The sequence below is a fragment of the Sitophilus oryzae genome, unplaced genomic scaffold, assembly GCF_002938485.1.
Source record: "Sitophilus oryzae breed Bouriz unplaced genomic scaffold, Soryzae_2.0 scaffold_303_pilon_pilon, whole genome shotgun sequence".
In the NCBI taxonomy this organism is placed as follows: Eukaryota; Metazoa; Arthropoda; class Insecta; order Coleoptera; family Curculionidae; genus Sitophilus; species Sitophilus oryzae.
Window position 1 is genome coordinate 109,906 of NW_022146867.1, and position 19,137 is coordinate 129,042.

Here is a 19,137-nt window from a genome sequence, read left to right on the forward strand (position 1 = left end):
TAAACTGTATATAGGTTGGACCTTTCATTTTTCAATATCATCATCATTCTCAGCTTATTCAACCATTTCCCATTATGGTGTGCCTCCCTCACATTATATTAGTGTCCTACCCATTGCCAATTGAAGGATTTGATTCTGTGGATGACATATATTGCCTGGTTCTTTTGTCGTATCCACTCTATTCTTTTACAGTCTTTCATGGTTATTCCCATCGTATTTCCTTCCATTGAGCGTTGGCTTCGCACGCATAGATCATGACTGGTAGTACACATTGGTCGAATGTTTTCATCTTTGAATAAAGTGTGTAGCATTTTCATTTTCCAAATGCTACTTTGTTTTATTATAGACGATACCGATATTCTTTTTACATTTCTACAACACTTAAATTTCGGAACGCTCTCTATCGAAAATATTGGATCGTACCCTGGTGTATCGACAAGACGGGAAACGTCAAAATCGTCACCTCGGATTTGGCCGTTGTCGAGGTCACTGTGCCATTTTGAGAATTAAATTTATTTGGCTGGTATTTTTCACAATATGGGAAAAATATTGTGATTTTGTTATCCTATAGATGGTTGAAGGTCCCATATAGCTTTTGATTATTGAGATTTTAGTGGATCTATAGTTTTGGTAAGATTTTCTTTGACATTCCATTCGGTAGAAAAAACCTTCACGTGCCTTTCTTTTAGATTCCAGTTCTTTGATGAGAAGTGTCCAGCCCGAGGGGTAAACCGCAGAGGGAAAAGTGTACACCGTAATTCCTTTTACTCAAATAATTCCTCAGAATTCCTCGTAATTCTTTCGGAATTCCTTGGAATTCCTGGTCTTCAAGGTCAAGGTCAATGATTCAAGGTCTTCCTTGGAATTCCTTGGTACGAACTCGGTAACTCTTTCAGTCTGAACCAGCGTTGCCACCTCGGTTTCGCAGTTCCGCTATGAATTTTCTGGTGATTTTTATAAATGTGTAATGTCTCTATAAGTACTAGATCTAACAATAAAAAGTACTATTACGAGATTTACGTTTTTTTAATTAAATTTTAGGACTAATAGGGGATCATGAGGTAAAAATACTGGAAATATGTCGGCACTTACTTATTAAAATTAATTTTTCTCGGGATTTTTTGAAAATGATAGGTTACCTAGTTATACTCGTATCTATAGGAAAGGAAATTAATAAAACTTCAGTTGCACGTCATAATACGATCACCAGTAAATTCCATAAGATTACGCATGGTATCATTGATGAAGTGCACCTAAAGTTGTATTAATTTCCCTATAGTATATACCTAGGTATTATTCCGAGGAAATGAAAAAATCAACTTTACACTTTCTGGAGTACTGAATAAAAAAATCTTATGAGGGTTTCTTTAAAATGGCGAAATCAGGGAACGTTATAACTAGATCTCTCGGGGGTGGTTCGGCCGTACTATTGGAAAATATTTTAGATATATAATCGAGGGTACAATATTAAATTAAAAGAATATCTAACCTGTAGATATTTGATATTGGGAAATTTTGGAAGCGAAAACGAAAAACGGATAGTAAAAAATCGCCTGCAAAACGTTTTTCTTTAAATTTAGTACTACCTATTATAGTATTCATGGTTTACTAATGTTCGTTAATTTTTTATAAAGTTGCTTGTAATTCCTCTTAATTCCTGTGGAATTCCTCTAAATTTCTAAGGAATTCCTTGGAATTCATTGGAATTCTTACGGAAATAATTGGAATTCCTAGTAATTTCTATGGAATTCCTTGGAATTCCTCGTAATTTCTTGGAATTCCTGTAGAATTCCTTCATAGTGTACACCATAATTCCTCTGCGGTTTACCCCTCGGTCCAGCCCTTATTTGAGAAGAAATGTTAAATAATTATTGATTGTGTGCCTTCACAATGAGGAAAATTAATACCTTCGTAAATTTTTCGAGTTTTTTAAAATGTAAGGTTAACTAATACCGTGCATTTCTTTTTAGGGTTTTCTACGTATTTTTCTCAGCATTTTACCACGTATTTTTCTTCAAGTATTTCTAGACATTTTTCTAGACGTTTTTCTGCATATTTTTCTAGAAGTTTTTCGCCAAGTTTTTCTACAAGTTTTTCTTCGAGTTTTTCAATCACCGAGTTAATCAGTACCAGCCTGTTCGGTTAGATTTCAGCCCTGCACCCCTCTGAGAAGAAGTTGGATGCTATGATGTTTTTTAATCATTAAGAAGATCCTTTTTTTAGTATAATTTGGTATACAAGGCCAGTATATTTTTTTTTATAGTAAACTAAACTTTTATTAATTTGATTTTAAATAATCATTAGTGTGTTAAGAAATTAACTATTCTTAACATTTCACATTTAACCGGTTAAGTACTTGCCTTCAGCATTACTTTAACCCTTAATTTATAAAATTTAGCGTCCCGTTATATTTTATATTTTTTTAACACTTCAAGTATTTGCCTTCAGCATTGCTTAAATTTTACTTGTATTTGATTATTAAAATAATCATATTATATTGATTGATTATTCAGATTTAACATCTATTTATGTTCTACCTTTTATATCATTACGATCTTTGACCTGTAAGGGCAATCTTGGGTACAGATTTTAATCTTTTTCCCTTTAACTATATATAAACAAAAAGGTTCATGAATCTTCGTAATAAGTCAAGTCAAATTTAAATATTTATTATTCGAATATAACCAAGACCGTCTCTAAAAAGTATTCCTTTTATATTATAATTGTTTGAATAATATTTGAAAAGATATAATTTGATTTTAAACAAGTTTTAAGATAGAGTTTCTTAAATATAATTCTTGTATATTAATGTACATAACTGCCGTGCCGAATAGGTACCGAATATTTCTAACAAGTAATAAATCTTATTTTTTTGGGTATTTGAATTGTTTCATTGGTTGATCCGGTCTCTCAAAATATTTAATAGCTATACTAATTTTAGTTTCTATTCAATTAATACACTTGTGTAAGAGTCTTGTTTTCCGTTAAAAATTGTTTATATTAAATTGTGTTATTTTAAGAAATAATATTTTATTTGAATCTCTAATTGACTTTTCTTGACCGCATGTATATGTATAATGTCGTTTCCTAGACGATGCGGTTTGCATTGTTGATGATTATTTTGACTGACGTCGCCATTTATCAAAAAAATATTAAATTCAGATTATAATTGTGTGGAAAATATTTCTGGGACTGAATAGAAAGAATGAAGTATTATACAGGTGAGTGTATTTTGTTCACTCACGGGCATTACTGGGATTTGTATGAGAGTTGTTTAATATTATTTAGTTAACAGTTATCACTGAGCTTTAGTAGTAGATAGAGAAGGGTATTTTAGTATTACTTTAGTGTGTGTGTGTTTTATAGTAGATAAGTATTTATCAAAGGGCATTTTAATATTGTTTAGTTGAAAGACAGATGTTTATCAAAGAGTGTTTTAGTGTTATGTGAGTGTATTTTGTTCACTCACGGGCATTACTGGGATTTGTATGAGAGTTGTTTAATATTATTTAGTTAACAGTTATCACTGAGCTTTAGTAGTAGATAGAGAAGGGTATTTTAGTATTACTTTAGTGTGTGTGTGTTTTATAGTAGATAAGTATTTATCAAAGGTCATTTTAATATTGTTTAGTTGAAAGACAGATGTTTATCAAAGAGTGTTTTAGTGTTATGTGAGTGTATTTTGTTCACTCACGGGCATTACTGGGATTTGTATGAGAATAGTTTAATATTATTTAGTTAACAGTTATCACTGAGCTTTAGTAGTAGATAGAGAAGGGTATTTTAGTATTACTTTAGTGTGTGTTTGTTTTATAGTAGACAAGTATTTATCAAAGGGCATTTTAATATAGTTTAGTTAAAAGATAGATGTTTATCAAAGAGTGTTTTAGTGTTATTTATTATAGATACGTAATGGACAGCTATTTATCAAAGAGTATTTTAGTAATATTTATTGGGTGTGATTTATAATACCTGGCAAATTATCAAATGGTATTTAGTATTATTATTTTGGAGTGTTTTATATTTTTACGTATGACTCAAATTGTTTAACAACAATAATAAGCTATGTCGCTTTGTGGCCATCCCTTTTGTGTGTGGGACAGACGCCTTGTCGCTTAGCTGCGGAACAACAACATTATGCTATGTCGCTTTGTGGCCATCCCTTTTGTGTGTGGGACAGACGCCTTGTCGCTTAGCTACGGAACAACAAAAATATTTAACTATTTTATATACTCGATTATGGTGATGTGATCATGTGCGTTTTCCAGTGATGCTCAAGTATATTTTATTTTTATAGATTGCAAATTGCGTGATCATAGAGTGAGAGCATTACACAAGTGTCCCGGCATCTAAGGTGAGTTTAGCTTCTTTTGTTTATGTTGTTTGAATATTAAATTGATATTAACACCATTCATATATTATGCTATATAAACAAAAAAAAAATATTATATTTTTCTTACTCGCTCTTACACTTGTACAAATTTTCTTATTTCAGTTTGTACTATCTTTTGTAAGTATTAGCATCTTTTTGAAATAAGTGGCGCCCTTTGGTATGCAGTGTAAGGTATAGGTGGGAATCATTTTTTAGTCAAGTGCAGAAGCAAAAGCTTGTTCCCACCGCCTCCGATATAAGAGTAGCCGTTCGCAATATTTTGACTTAAATTTTCAATCAAAGGAAAGTTTATGTCACAAGTGGCATTCTTGATTTGAATACGATTGAGTTTCTTCCATAAGTACTCCATACTACTTTAATTCTTCTGTTGATTTCTGGTAGTAGAGATACCGTGTATTAGTTGGCCTAAATATATTCTTCTACTATTTCCAGTGTTATTTATGTTATTTATTAGTATGTCTTTTCTGTCTACTAGTTAGTTGGACATTACTTCAGTTTTTGTTAAATTCATTTTTAAACCCACTTTATTGCTGGCTGTATTTAGTTCGTTAATTTGTGCCTGTAATTCTCCAGGACTATTAGCAATTAGGACTATGTCATCAGCGAATCTTAGATGGTTAAGATATTTTCTATCTATTTTTAATCCTTTATTGGTCCAGTCCAGTTGCCGCAAGATTTCTTCTAGTGTTGCTGTAAACATGTTTGGGGGATATATATATATATATATATATATATATATATATATATATATATATATATATATATATATATATATATATATATATATATATATATATATATATATATATATATATATATATATATCATTGTACTTTTGTTTTGACTTCTTTGTATATATTGGCGAAAGTTTCTGTATTAAGCCTGTCAATACCTTGTTTCACTAGGGCTTTTATTATTGCCTTAGGATATACTGATTAGAAAGCCTTCTCAAAGTCTATAAAGGATATGGCTAGTGGAATTTAATCTAATATATTAGAATATTTAACTGTAGACTAAAACAGGATAAACACAAAAAAGCAATTTAATTAATATAATTATTATCAAGATACTTTTGACTATTACAAATACTACCAAATAGAAGTTCCAACAATTCATATATTTGTTAGAAGGCATTAATAAGTTTAAAAACTGTTCCACTACAGGTAAATAGAAAAAGCAAAATAGCCTTTTTTTATCCCTCATTCTTTTTGTATGGCAACACTGGTCGGCATCCTCACAGTACCTATCCGGTACGTGGGTGTCGGTAATGAAGCACCAAATTTCATGTCTACGTCTTGTTAGGCCGTTTGTAGATCGGACTCGGATAAGAACAGTTACAGTAGTTCATTTGGCTACTATCTTCTCGGTGTTTCTTTCTCTTTTCCTCTCAGCATGTGAATAAAAATTCAATGGGAACAGCATGTACTCGGGCGAGACCAAGGCTATTTACTCTTGTTTCTCGACTGGACATTACAACGAAAGATCTTCACTTTAAACGACTTACCGGACCTCTTATCTACGTGTTTTATAGTTTGTACAACAAGATGAGAGCATATTTATTCTCTTTTTTTTTGTTAAAAATTTTCCGTCTACACCCATTTAGATTAGTTGCTCCGTTATGATATAGGTACAGAACGTGTCCAGGTTGACTATTACTAATATGTAACAAAATTCTGCTTACACAACTCAAAATATCTTGACATATATTGTACTATAATGCGCTCGCATGTCACCATAATTATAAAAAAATCTACTACTTCTACTCAGAAGCAAAAAAAACGCGGGGGGAAACTAAACTTTCGTTGCACGTCATCAATGACATCATGCGTCGTCTTATGGAGTTTGCTGGTGGTCGTATTATGATGTGCAACGAAAGTTATTTTAATTTCCCCATAGGTATCAATTTTTTTATGCAAATAATTACAAAAATTTTAGAATATCAAGTCATCGTATTAAAAAATTCAAAATGTGACCAAAGCTTATAATTTTAATAATTTATTTGCTTTACTTTGATTAATCGTGATGTAATATTTTTTTTGTAATTTGTAGAGTGATGAACCACCCCAAAAAATACCAAGGAGTGGAAAAGCAGAAATAACTACTATCGAGGAAAATAATATCACTTTACTTACTACAGACCAGGAAAATCTAAATTTATCAGAAAATAATATACCTCGTAATATGCCTGTATATGATGTATAGACTTCTCTTAGATCAAAATAAATTTTATTTGAGTCAATAGTATTTGTTATTGGTTTAAGAAAAGTGTCTCTTTAATCAAGAAATGGTCCCTTTTCAATCAAGAATTTTTGCATGAATCAAAGAGACTATTGTTCTTGTAGCAAGAACTTCTTTGCATATTCATTTTGGGCCAAGAGTGAAATACTTTGGACAGATAGATTCTTCTATTCTCTAAAGTAATTTTTTAAAGCTTATGAAAAGATAGTTAATGCTTTGGGTAAAGAAACGTCGTTCTTGGTCCTATTGAAAAGCGCCAATCTTTTGGGTCAAAGTCATATTCATTTCGACTGAGAGATCCTTTTTTTCAGTGTAACTTTAAAACACCCTGTGCAATATAATTTCGTCTGTAAATTTTCCTAAAATATAATTTTACGGTCAGGACCATGACTCCTGAGCATTTTATTTTTTGAATTTTTAAGAACGAAATGAACTGATAACGATCAATTTGCAATTTTTCCAGTTATCAATACTTTTGACGTAATTTTTTACTCTAACGAGATGGTTTTGGTGACTATTGCTATTAATATTACTTGTTCCTGCTACGTTAAATTTAAAGAAAAACATTTTAGAATTTACTTCAATTTACTCTATCTCCAACATTAAATTAAAATTTAACAAAACAACAGCAAAAGTTCAGTTTTAGCCTTTTATGATGGCCGGCACGTTTTGTCTTATCAGGCTGGTCAACTTTTTTATGCAGGTATATACACCCGCATGTACGTGCCACAATCGTTGTCCTAAAAAAGGTGCTATTGTCCCCTTTTCTACGCTTTTATCGATTTATGGTCAAGGTGGAAATAGATAGGGGCTCATACCAATTCAATCTCGGTAAGGGGTATGCAGAAACGAATGATAAAAGACTGTTAGCGTATAATTAAAACATTTGTTTCACCCGAGGATATTAGAAAGATGACTGAATGAAAGTAGCATTCTTTTGCCGAGCCGTTGCGCGTTAATTCCATTCATATTTAATATTTATTATGTAAATGGAATGTTCTTCAAATTGATGCGTTTTTGGGCCTCTTTAGAAGTTAATTTAGAACCTAGTCTAGGTTAAACAACTCAATGTTTTACTTCGTATAAATAAGTTATACCGTGCTGACAACTGTTACTTTTGGGTCGGCATTTACATGTGTGGAAGTAAATCGCATAGGGATCTTATTAAGTCGGAGTGAGAGAAATGCGACCGACCGACGCGACGCGCGACGGTGTGCTGTTGCGGCGTTGCCGATACGCCTTTCCCTCTCAAGTAGCATTTGGACGTTATCTAACGTCGGGTATACGTCGCGTTCAATAAACCCGACGTCGGGTACCAACGTCGATTCGACCGCCTGACGACCCTTATTTGCACCTAAATGGGGAATACAGATTCGGGTCGCCTCGACGTCGGTATCTGACCTAATAGGGAATGTAATTCTACCAATTACCAACGTCATATTACGTTGGATTTTAGTCACTTAAAATTCGTCGCTAAACACTTACGTTACGTTTGGTTTCATATTCGCTACCAAGAATACATAAAAACCTAACCAAACTACCTAATTACAAATGGATTCATAATCACTCCTCGAATATAACTATAAGTGCCTATCTAATTTCATATTATAATAATTCTGAATCATTAATCCAGACATCAGTTTTGTCAACGGAAGTCACTTTCTTGATATATCTGATTAAAATACTCCGGAAAACAACGAGCGCCTTCAAAATTAGGTAGATTTATGAAATAAAAATATCTATAAAAAAGTAACTCGCAAAATATTTTTTTTAATTTTCTAGCTGGTTTAATCATAAAACTGTACTGTGGTTCCCCCCAACTCAACCTTATCAATATTATTCTACTAGAAATCGAAATGTGAATATAAATTTTAAAAACAAAAAATGATTTTAAAATGGCTGACAATCAGATACGTGTTAAGAATGGCGGATTTCTGTGTCTGACTTAATATGAACTACCAATATACCAATTCCGACCGGGTCTCCAACATTAGTCGTCTCACACGACCGAAGTCATCAAACCGGACGACCGGCAATCGTATTATGACGTATATAATTCCAACATACGCCACGTAACCTCACTTTGCGTATCAGTGATTTGTGGATTTGTGCAACTATATTTTAGTTTTTGTTTTCTCCTTAAAAAAAAATGGGCAGCCACTTTTTTAAGCCTAACCTCACATGTCGGAGGAGGATGGGGTCTGCTGGTTTCCTAAGCTAAAAAATGAAATTAAGATGCACCAGTGTAATGCAGCATCTCTTCCGGATAAAAAGCATTTACGGGTGGAGGCAAGACATCACTACTACTATTATTATTTTGCAAAAGCCTCGACCTCTTTCTGTAAAATGTAGATGAATGTCTAAATGCCTTTTTAGTGTTTTTTTTAGGCATAATAAAAAAAATTAAGTTTGTTTGCAAAAACTTTTTATTAGGTTATGTTCATGATGTTCATTAGGTCGCAAATGCTACTTAATGGGTTGTATTTACGGACGTAAATAGAGATACGTAAATTAGGTTATAAATATGAACATAAAATACAACAAAATATAATTGGACGTTACTTTAGAGATTATCAGTGAGACGTATCCTATTCGGACAACGGGTAGACGTCGGGCTAGTTCAAGTATATGTACGTCGTGCAAGCCAACGTGGGAACGACGTTGGGAAATTAATAAAAATGGTACGTTGTTAAAAATGGTACGTCGACAGATCGTTGGATTTACCGACTTGGATCCAACGACGTCGCTTTTAATAGGAAAGCGACGTCACAGGTCGTATCACCAGCATCCGACCTAAATTTGCACAAAGTCTGACGTCGCTTCAGGTCAGATTTAGTTCGAAGTCAGATAGATGCTACTTGGGTATCAAGTTAAGTAAAATCACGATCGCAAACCGCTTATTTTTAAGACTTATTTTCGAAAAGATAACTAGATAAAATCATTAGATATGTTTCTGAGCATCTGAAATGGAATTAGACCGATATCGTTAGGGTATCCATTTTTTTTATAACGGGAAAACGTCAGTAATCCCATAACACGCCATAACTTAAGAACCACTTTAGATATTGAATCTATTTTTATTTTGAAGATCAGATCATTTACAATATGTTTACATAAGAAAAAATCGATAAGGTTGTTTTTTCCATTCTAAAATTAAAGAACCCGTCCTTGTGCATAGAAGTTTTTAGCAATCGTATAACTTTTTTATTTATAAAAATTTTTGCATACTGTCTGCGAAGGTTTTTGAAAAACTACAACCAATTATTTCTTATAGATTTCGAGATATCGATTTTTGAATTCAGAGTTCTAATAGCGCGACCACTGTCGAACACCAACTTAATTCCACTTATTTTTACCAGAAATGCAAGTATTTCTAACTTGCACTTAAAAATTGTCACGCTATAGGGAAAATTACAACGACTCGTTAATAAATAAACAAATAAAGTGTCACAAGACGTAAATAAATCGTGAAGCTGAACGCATGATGTACACCTTTCCCTAGAACATTAAATACTGACAGAGGTACTGATTGGGTCAACCGGTCGACTGCGACAAATATGCTATATCCTCTTCCACGTCTCTTAGCAATGCGCATAGTTTCTTGGTTTATTTCATATGTTTGGCAACGTGTTTACTTTTCCCTCTTTGTTCAGTACATTATAAACGCATTGTACTCTTTTTACATACGGAAATATCGACCCAAGACTTACCTTTGCCAGCCCTTAGAAAAATGTATATACATTTTCGAATATTCATGTAACTTAAAGTTCAATATATTTTGGTCTAATAGACCGATTTTGACAATTTTTAAGCTATACGTAGATCAATAATTTGACTTTTTATGTCTATTAAATCAGGAAAACAAAACAAAAGTCAGCGAATTTTATTAAGAAACCTAATAACCACTTTATCATCATGGTGCCTATTTTCTCCATAGTTTATTAATTTGGGTTCTGATTCTTCTGAATTGCTATATTATTGGAGATATTTGCTTTTGAAGAACGATTAATAACAATCTTTGCATGAAAATCATGCATTTACTTTTCATCCAAACCAACACACATAATAATATGAAATAGTGCTTATTGTTAATTAATTAATTAATTTATTTAGCGTATGACCATATTAAGACACAAAGGACGTATATGACGAAAAGAAAAGTACAAACGAACATTTAACAAATTTATATAATCTATTGATTCTGGAGTTGCCAATAGGAAATCTTCTGGTCTGCCGTTATATGCCGTTTCAGGGCATTCCTCCACAATATGTTTAACGGTTTGATTTTTGCCGCACTTGCAGGAGGGGCTTGGACTCCTGTCCCATTTGTGTAAAGTATAGGCGCATCTGCCATGCTGTTTAGCGTGCACCAGGTTTTCCTTGGTAAGTCGAAACCTGGTGGTGAGTTGGTGATGCATGGCATGTCACTGTTTTGTTTCGCATCCATTCCTGATACCAAGCGTCGGTGATGTTCCATTGGTCTTCAATTGCATTTAGTGCGGTCTTGGTGGGTGGTTTTCTGGATCGGGGGCGGTTGTGGTTAGCATCCTCGATGATAATTAATGTCGATTGTCTATTTACAGTTACTCTAGTGGAGCTAGCGAAGGTTTTGTTGTTGTGTCCAGATGTTGTATCAACTATTGTTGCTTTTATTGAAAAAAATAGAGGTCATGTAATTGCAACATGTAATTATAAGTTATTTTAGTCTGTAGAATATTCTTTAGTTGTAGTATCTAACTATAAGATCTTGTTTATTATTGGCCCAGCAGGAAATTAAATTAGTGAAACTAAATATATGAAAAATAATCCAAAGTCCAACAGAGTGCTCGAATGAGTATGCTAACAAACCAACTGCTTGGAAGGAAAAAAGGAGAAAAAATGACTAAACGAGGTCTACCAAATCGTGGCGATATACCAGTGTTTACCATTTTAGTATGTTGTTATACTAGGTACTTATATTTTTAATACATTTTGATACAAATTCTGTTTTTTACAGTGTTTTCTTTTAAAAAATACAAAGTTTTGCCTTCCTAATTTTCGTTCTAAAAAGATATAATTGGGATCATTGAATAAATCATTCTTAAAAAGAACGAAAAGTTTGGCATCAAAACTTGTATTATGTCCTAAATTCGTTCATAAGAAGTAGTTTTATCTAGCACAAGATGTATATACGAAGCAAAATACATACGTATACACGCGGTAGTCACAACTGCAATGTGTAAACAGAGTTTAAACGTAATACACAAGCACTGTGTATCCTACGGCACACTGGGTATCCCTTACTTAGTGTATTCGTAAATGCTATACTGTGGCTACATTGTGTGAAGCGGACGTTTAACCTTTGTGCATACGTGTTGAACTACAATGTGTAAACGTAGCATATTTACATCGGGGAAATTGTGTCACCCTGTATCTGCATTTAATAATGTATACACATCGTAAATGTGATTTCATGTGCTGTATGGGTGGGGACGGGCTACAGGATGACGCTCTCGACTTTTCGAACCGATATCTCTAAATGGACGAAATCATCAGGATTTTTTTTAATTATGGATTGATTGGAAATTGGAACTAATCTCGGCACGTGAATAGAGGTATCTGAATGGAGTCCTCAGACAGACAAACGGATAGACGATCATTTTAATACATATTTTGTGGAAGTGAATCAAATTATTTATTATTTTTTAATTTATTACTTTTTCAACATTTCAAACTACACTTTTTCAAACATGTCCTACAATCAAACAAAACAAACAAACAAACAACGCTTTATTGTACAAAAAGCCAAAACAGCTTCATCGACAAAGCACTCACAAAACAAACAAAAGCACAAAAAAATATACAAACAAAAAATACACAATACAAATCATACAATTCAAAAAAATTTAAGTCATTAAAATTACAAAAAAAAATACATGGACAATTGCAGAACAGTAAGATATAATTTTAAGAGTTATAAAATATTAAATATTTGACCTTTGGCCAGTGTGTGAGATGATCTAAATTTTAAAATTCAAAATTGTTCATGTTTAAACATCAACAAAAAAGTCGTTTACCGCATTCAGGGCTCTCTCCAGTAAGTATGATTTCAGAGCTTTGCGAAATGCGGGAAAGATTGAAAGCGACTTGATATTCAAAAGCAGATGATTGTACATTTTTTTGCATTCTACAGTATTGAACCTTTAACTAGTTCTGAGCTCGGGGTTGGCAGATAAAGATCGTGCTCTCCGCATTCCTAAGTGGATAGCTATGAGATGGCTTTTCGGGAATAGCAGATATGTGCTTGCGGATTAAGCAAACGGATTCAAAAATGAATAAAGTAGGAACAGTCAGTATTTTCAAATTTTTAAAGAAATTCTGGCAGTGAGTTCTACTGTTCAGTCCCAATAAATATTGAACTGCTCTCTTTTGAAGTCTGAAAATACGATTAAATTTTGTTGCGCAGCAAGTACTCCAAAATGGAAGGGCATAACGAAGATGTGACTCAAAAAGGGCATAATAGGCTATTCTAGAGGTTGATAAGTTAAGTTCCTTAGAAACTGATCTTAGCGGAAAACAGGCAGCAATAGGGCAAATAGGGTCAAGTACTGAACCCTGAGGGACACCACATAGGCTTACAAGAAGACATAGACGTATCAATCCTCACAAGCTGCCTTCTGTTGCCAAAATATGACTTAAGCCATTCGAGCGGCACTCCCATGAATCCATAGTATTGCAATTTGTTAATTAAGATATTATTATGATTTACACAGTCGAAAGCCTTAAAAAAATCACAGAAAATCCTGTTTAATCGTTCAATTTAATAGCTGTTATTAAGAAGTTTCACTTAAAATGCACACATAGTGCACAAACAATTTTTTTCACATATTATTAATTATATCATTATTTACAGTGTAATTTCAAACTCTGTCACATTTAGAAAACCAAACGAATACAGAAATTTTATTCTTAATTTCGTAGGAGTTGATGGCTGATTTCTATTGATATTTCTGTATTTTTAGAGCGTTAGGAACTTTATGAAATGGCATTTGTACACGATACGTACGTTCGTTGTTAGAGTCTGGACGAATCTTCGGTAATTATGCAGGAAAACAAGGCGGCTTGAGACGACTGGCTGAAAGGGCTTGGCCGTTTTCCTTCCACCTTCGCATTGGCGCGGTGCGGCCACTCGTGGGCGAAACAATGGTCAGTTTTGTCGATACGACCGTGTAATTTATCATAGCGATCGGTTCGAGTCTGCATTTTAGCATAAGTAAATGACTGGCAATTCGAAAATGGTATTAAGGTTTCTCTAAAGAAAAGTAAACATACACAGAGGGTAGAAGATTAAAAATAAACCGTCACAAAAACCCAGACAAAATATTTGTTTGAAAGAGGTAGAAAATGGTGAATTATGAAACAAAATATCTTCTTATGCCGGGTCCAGACCAAGCAGACAAAACAACGACAAGACAGAGACATTCATGTTTTACGACAAAATTGCGACAAATCCAATACATTTCTGGGATATTTTTGTCTCATTTTTGTTTTGTTTCAAAATTCGGAGACTTTTCAATGTCCCGTCTCGAGTCGGTAAAGATCAAAGTGTCTATGTTTTGTTCGTATATTCAACACAAAAGTCGTCGTAACAGTAAGAGACCAGTCAAAAAACAGTAAGAGACCAGTCAAATCACACATGGGTAATTAAACTCATTCGCAACAACTAAACTTTCGACTTTGTTGTCCTTGCGGTGTGGACAATTTGTCTAGTCAGAATTCCCCATTTTTTGTAGCAAGTTGTCTCATTTTTGTCTCAAAATTGTGTTTACTTTTTGTCGCGTTGGTCTGGACCCGGCATTAGACTGACAATGTCATATTTGATGATATATTTTGTTGAATTGGATATGTCGCGGGCGTAATGAAATTCAGAATTTTGCAAAAAGACTAGGCATATTATGCAGGGTTATTCACCTTATACGACACGGAGTATTGTAGCGAAATGATTGAATTTTTAGAAATTATGAGTGAAGGGGACTGCTAAAACTACAAATTAAAAGTATTTCAAAAGGTACACAGTGTCCCAAACAAAGAAAAAATATCAAAGATATATTTTTTTTTAAATGGAACGCCCTGTTTACAATTTTAGTTTCTACGATTAAAATAAAGGTAAATTTGATTAAAGTTTGCCGCACTTTAATCTAACCGTTTTTGAAATATTTACGATTTTGTGAAAATAAAGTAACAATTTCAATGATTCGTTTCTCTAGGCGTATTTAAGTTTATAAAACCTAATATTGTACTGAAGTCTTTCTATTTATTATATTTTGTGTTGCAATAATAAAAATAATACTACCTTATACAGAGTGTTTAAAAATGTATATTAAATAATTACTAGCTTTAAAGAGTATTAACTTGTTTAATTTAAATGGATGCCCAAATATTAATTAATTACATACTTAATAAACTATTCTAAATAAATTTGGATTTGAATCAGAAATCAATATAATGATAAGTTAAGAATGTGAAAGTGCCTGTTGTTATAAATAAGCATTCGTCAAAAAATTAAATAAAAGTTTTAGGTGTTAAATTTCAACACTGTCTAATATACACAAAATTCAGTTTTTGTAGTATTTGGAGTAATTATTATTTACCGACGCAAACAATCAATTAATGTAGTTCGTATACTGGGATCATACCGTGCTGGCAACTGTTGCTTTTGGGTCGCCATTTACATGTGTGGAAGTAAATCGCATAGGGATCTTATTATGTCGGAGTGAGAGAAATGCGACCGACCGAGGCGACGCGCGACGGGGTGCTGTTGCGGCGTTGCCGATCGCAAACTGCTTATTTTTAAAAGACTTTTTGTTTTTTGAAGAAGTTTCTGGGCATCTGAAATGGAATTATAAGGATATCGTTAGGGTGTCATTTTTTTATAACGAGAAAACGTCAGTAATCGCGATAATTTAAAAACTCAACTTTTTAACACATTACAGGCCATAACTCAAGAACCACTTTAGATATTGAAACTTTTTTTTTTCAAGATCGAATATTTTACAATATGGTTACATAAGAAAAATTCGATAAGTTTGTTTTTTCCATTCAAAAATTGTAAACAATCCATCCATTTACTTTTAGAGCATAGCAATATTCAGCAATCGTGTAATTTTTTTATTGATAAAGATTTTCACATACTGTCTACAAAGCAAATACAGCAGAAATATTAAGAAAGTTCTTGAAAAAACTACAATCTATTATTTCTAATAGATTTCGAGATATCGATTTTTGAATTCAGAGTTCTAATAGCGCGACCACTATCGAACACCCACTCAATTCCACTTATTTTTACCAAAAATGCAAGTGTTTCTAGCTTACACTTAAAAAAATTCAAACTATAGGGAAAATTACAACGACTCGTTAATAAATAAACAAATCAAGTATCACGAGACGTAATTAAATCGTGAAGCTGAACGCATGACGTACACCTTTCCCTAGAACTTAAGTACTAACAGAGGTATTGATTGGATCGACCGTACACATATAAAATAATAATATACAGGATGTTCCATTTAAAAAATACAACTTTGATATTTTTTATTATAAATAAATAATAATATGCAGGGTGGCGCACCTCATTCGCCTCGGTTGATTATACGAAAACTGTGAATGAAAATGAATAACCCTGTATATTGGACATATTCTAACAAACATTTTTTTGGAATAAATCTTATGATACCTTAATATGCATTTTATTACCAAAATGTTTGACAAAAATGTTTTTCGTCAAAACTTAATTACATTATTTAATTTATGGTTTATTTTGACGGGCTAGTGATAACAACTGACAAATATTAGAATCTGTTAGATTTATGGCCAACCAAATGAGCAAAATCAGACTAGCCTAATATTTTATTCATTGTTCACTAGTACAAATTAAGAAAGTATGTTTATTAACTCAATTATTACTAAAAATTTACTTTTAAATATAATAATTTATTTTTGAAGCTATTGATGCACCAGTGTTTATAGTCGTGTTACATTCCTAATCATGTTAAGGAGTGTAAAACAGACAAGAACAGACAACCAGCTCTTTAGCGCAACCTAAAGAATAGGGATTACGATTATACGATGTTATCGGCATTGAGTTATTTAAGGATGGGTCAGTCAATCATAAAACTAAGGTCATCCGAGAGGCTGGGGCTATATGGAAAGTAAAAGTGGCACACTTTTTTTCTTAGACTATGTTTGAATCAGTTTGTTAATAATAATTAATCTTACAATAAACATACGAAGTTGCTACTTCACAATTGTTTGAACATACAATTATTGTATTTGAAAATTTTGAAATCAATTTGAAATATACAGTATGTCCCCGAATTGTTTTTACAATATATAGGAAAAACTTTTTTATTTTTTTTTATTAACATTTTGAGAAAAATGTATGCTTTATAAAAATGCATTTTATTTGCTTTTATTAAAATGGTTAATATCGTTTATTATTTTCCAAATGTCCATACCGTTTAAGAGAAAATTAAAGAAAACATGAAAATATTGTTGAATATTATCTAGAAGTCCTAAAAATCGTTTCTACGATAATTTAAAATAGATTTCATTCCTTGGTAGATGTTTATTATTAATTTAGATTAACGTCATATTTTTTGCTGTTGTTAATGTAGCACATTTTCCAATAACTATTATAACCCTTTCAGTAGCATTGAACTAAATAAATATTGTGCTTTAAACGGCAATATCTTGTTTATTTTAAATAGAACGCCCTGTATATTTTAAGAAAATCAGATGCACAACTTAATTGTCTATCAAATTGTATTATACCACTTCTTACCTATTCCTTCAAGTTTTCGTAGAAAATGCATTTACTTATAATTTAGACCTCATTTATCAATATACCCATGGTATATTGACATTTTAAAATCAACCAAACCAAACCAAACCAAACCACCAGTATTTCCGCGCAAATACTAATTAACTACATACTTAATTGTGTTCGTTAATAAATTATTCTAAATAAATGTGGATTTGAATCAGAAATCAATGTAATAATAAGTTATGAAAATGAACATCTCTATTGTTATAAATAAGCATTTGTCAAAAAATTAAATATCATTTTTAAGGTTTTACTTTTTACCACACTGTCTAATATACATACATAATTCAATTTTTTAGTATTTGGAGCAATTATTATTAATCAACGCAAACACTCAATTAATGTAGTTTGAATACTGGAATTATATTAATTGGTCCTCTTTAACAAATATTTAAACAGTTTTTTTTTTATTTTTTAATGAAATAAACGAACTATATCGACAATATTAGTATCTGTACTCTATAAAAATTTAGTACATCTTTAAAAATAATCTAAAATGTCAGTATTCCATGAGTATATTGATAAATGAGTTCTAAATTACAAGAAAATGCATTTTCCACGGAAACTTGAAGAGATAATGGTAAGAGTAAAAAATGGTATAATACAATTTGATAGACAATTAAATTGTGCATCTGATTCTCATAGAATATACAGGGTGTTCCATTTAAATTAAACAAGTTATTGCCATTTAAAGCTAGTAATTATTTAAAATAAATTTTTAGACACTCTGTATAAGGTAGTAAAGTTTTTATTATTGCAACACAATAACTGATCAATAAATAAACTTCAGTAAATATTTAGTAATAAAAACTTTGATACCCTCGGAGAAATGAAGCCTTAAAATTTATACTGCAATTTCGCAAAATTGAAAATATTTCAAAAACGGTAAGGTTTAAGTGTAATAAACCTTAATCAAATTTAACTTTATTTTAATCGTAGAAACTAAAAATGTAATAATATATAGGGTGTTCCATTTAAAAAAGTACAACTAAATTTTTAAATTGTAGCTCTAATAGTCCTTCAACGAACCCAAAACTTACAATTTGTAAAAATCTAGTCGTTTAGCTACAATACTCCGTGTCGTATGTGGTGAACAACCCTGTATAATAATAAATAAAACTCAAATTATAATACGAATTATTTTTTTCTTATTTATATCACACCAAATATTATACTAAACTTATTTATAATTTCCAGACTAATCAACCGTACATCCAGGTGCTCCCAATTCGTCCTACACCAAACCATCCAGAGTCGTCGATTTGCATTTTAACGGTTCTTAGTAAGTATTTTCGTCTGTGCTAAAAATATATCCGACTGTATTCCCGTATAATCTGTCTGGAGGGTCTAAATCAAGCTTAACTCCAACAGGTCCTGTGGCGCAACGGATAACGCGTCTGACTACGGATCAGAAGATTCCAGGTTCGAATCCTGGCAGGATCGACTTTTTTTATATTCGAATATACTAATTTTTATTCATATAGTAATAAGATATTCGAATTTTAGATAAAACTACCCGGTTAATATCGTAACTCCTAATGCTGAAGTGAAATGAGAGTTTTTTTTGGCAATTGATTAAATGATCTGAGATACCGTGTATTTATCAGTAATTTTTATACCTAATTAATATGATATTTATAGATTT

General features: G+C 32.1%; 1 non-coding gene across 1 annotated transcript; it reads left to right on the top strand.

The window, feature by feature from the left end:
• The first annotated feature begins 18,862 nt into the window (after positions 1–18,862).
• Positions 18,863–18,935, top strand: Trnar-acg. The gene has a single exon. It is a non-coding gene; the product is annotated as a tRNA-Arg (tRNA).
• The last annotated feature ends 202 nt before the right edge of the window (positions 18,936–19,137 follow it).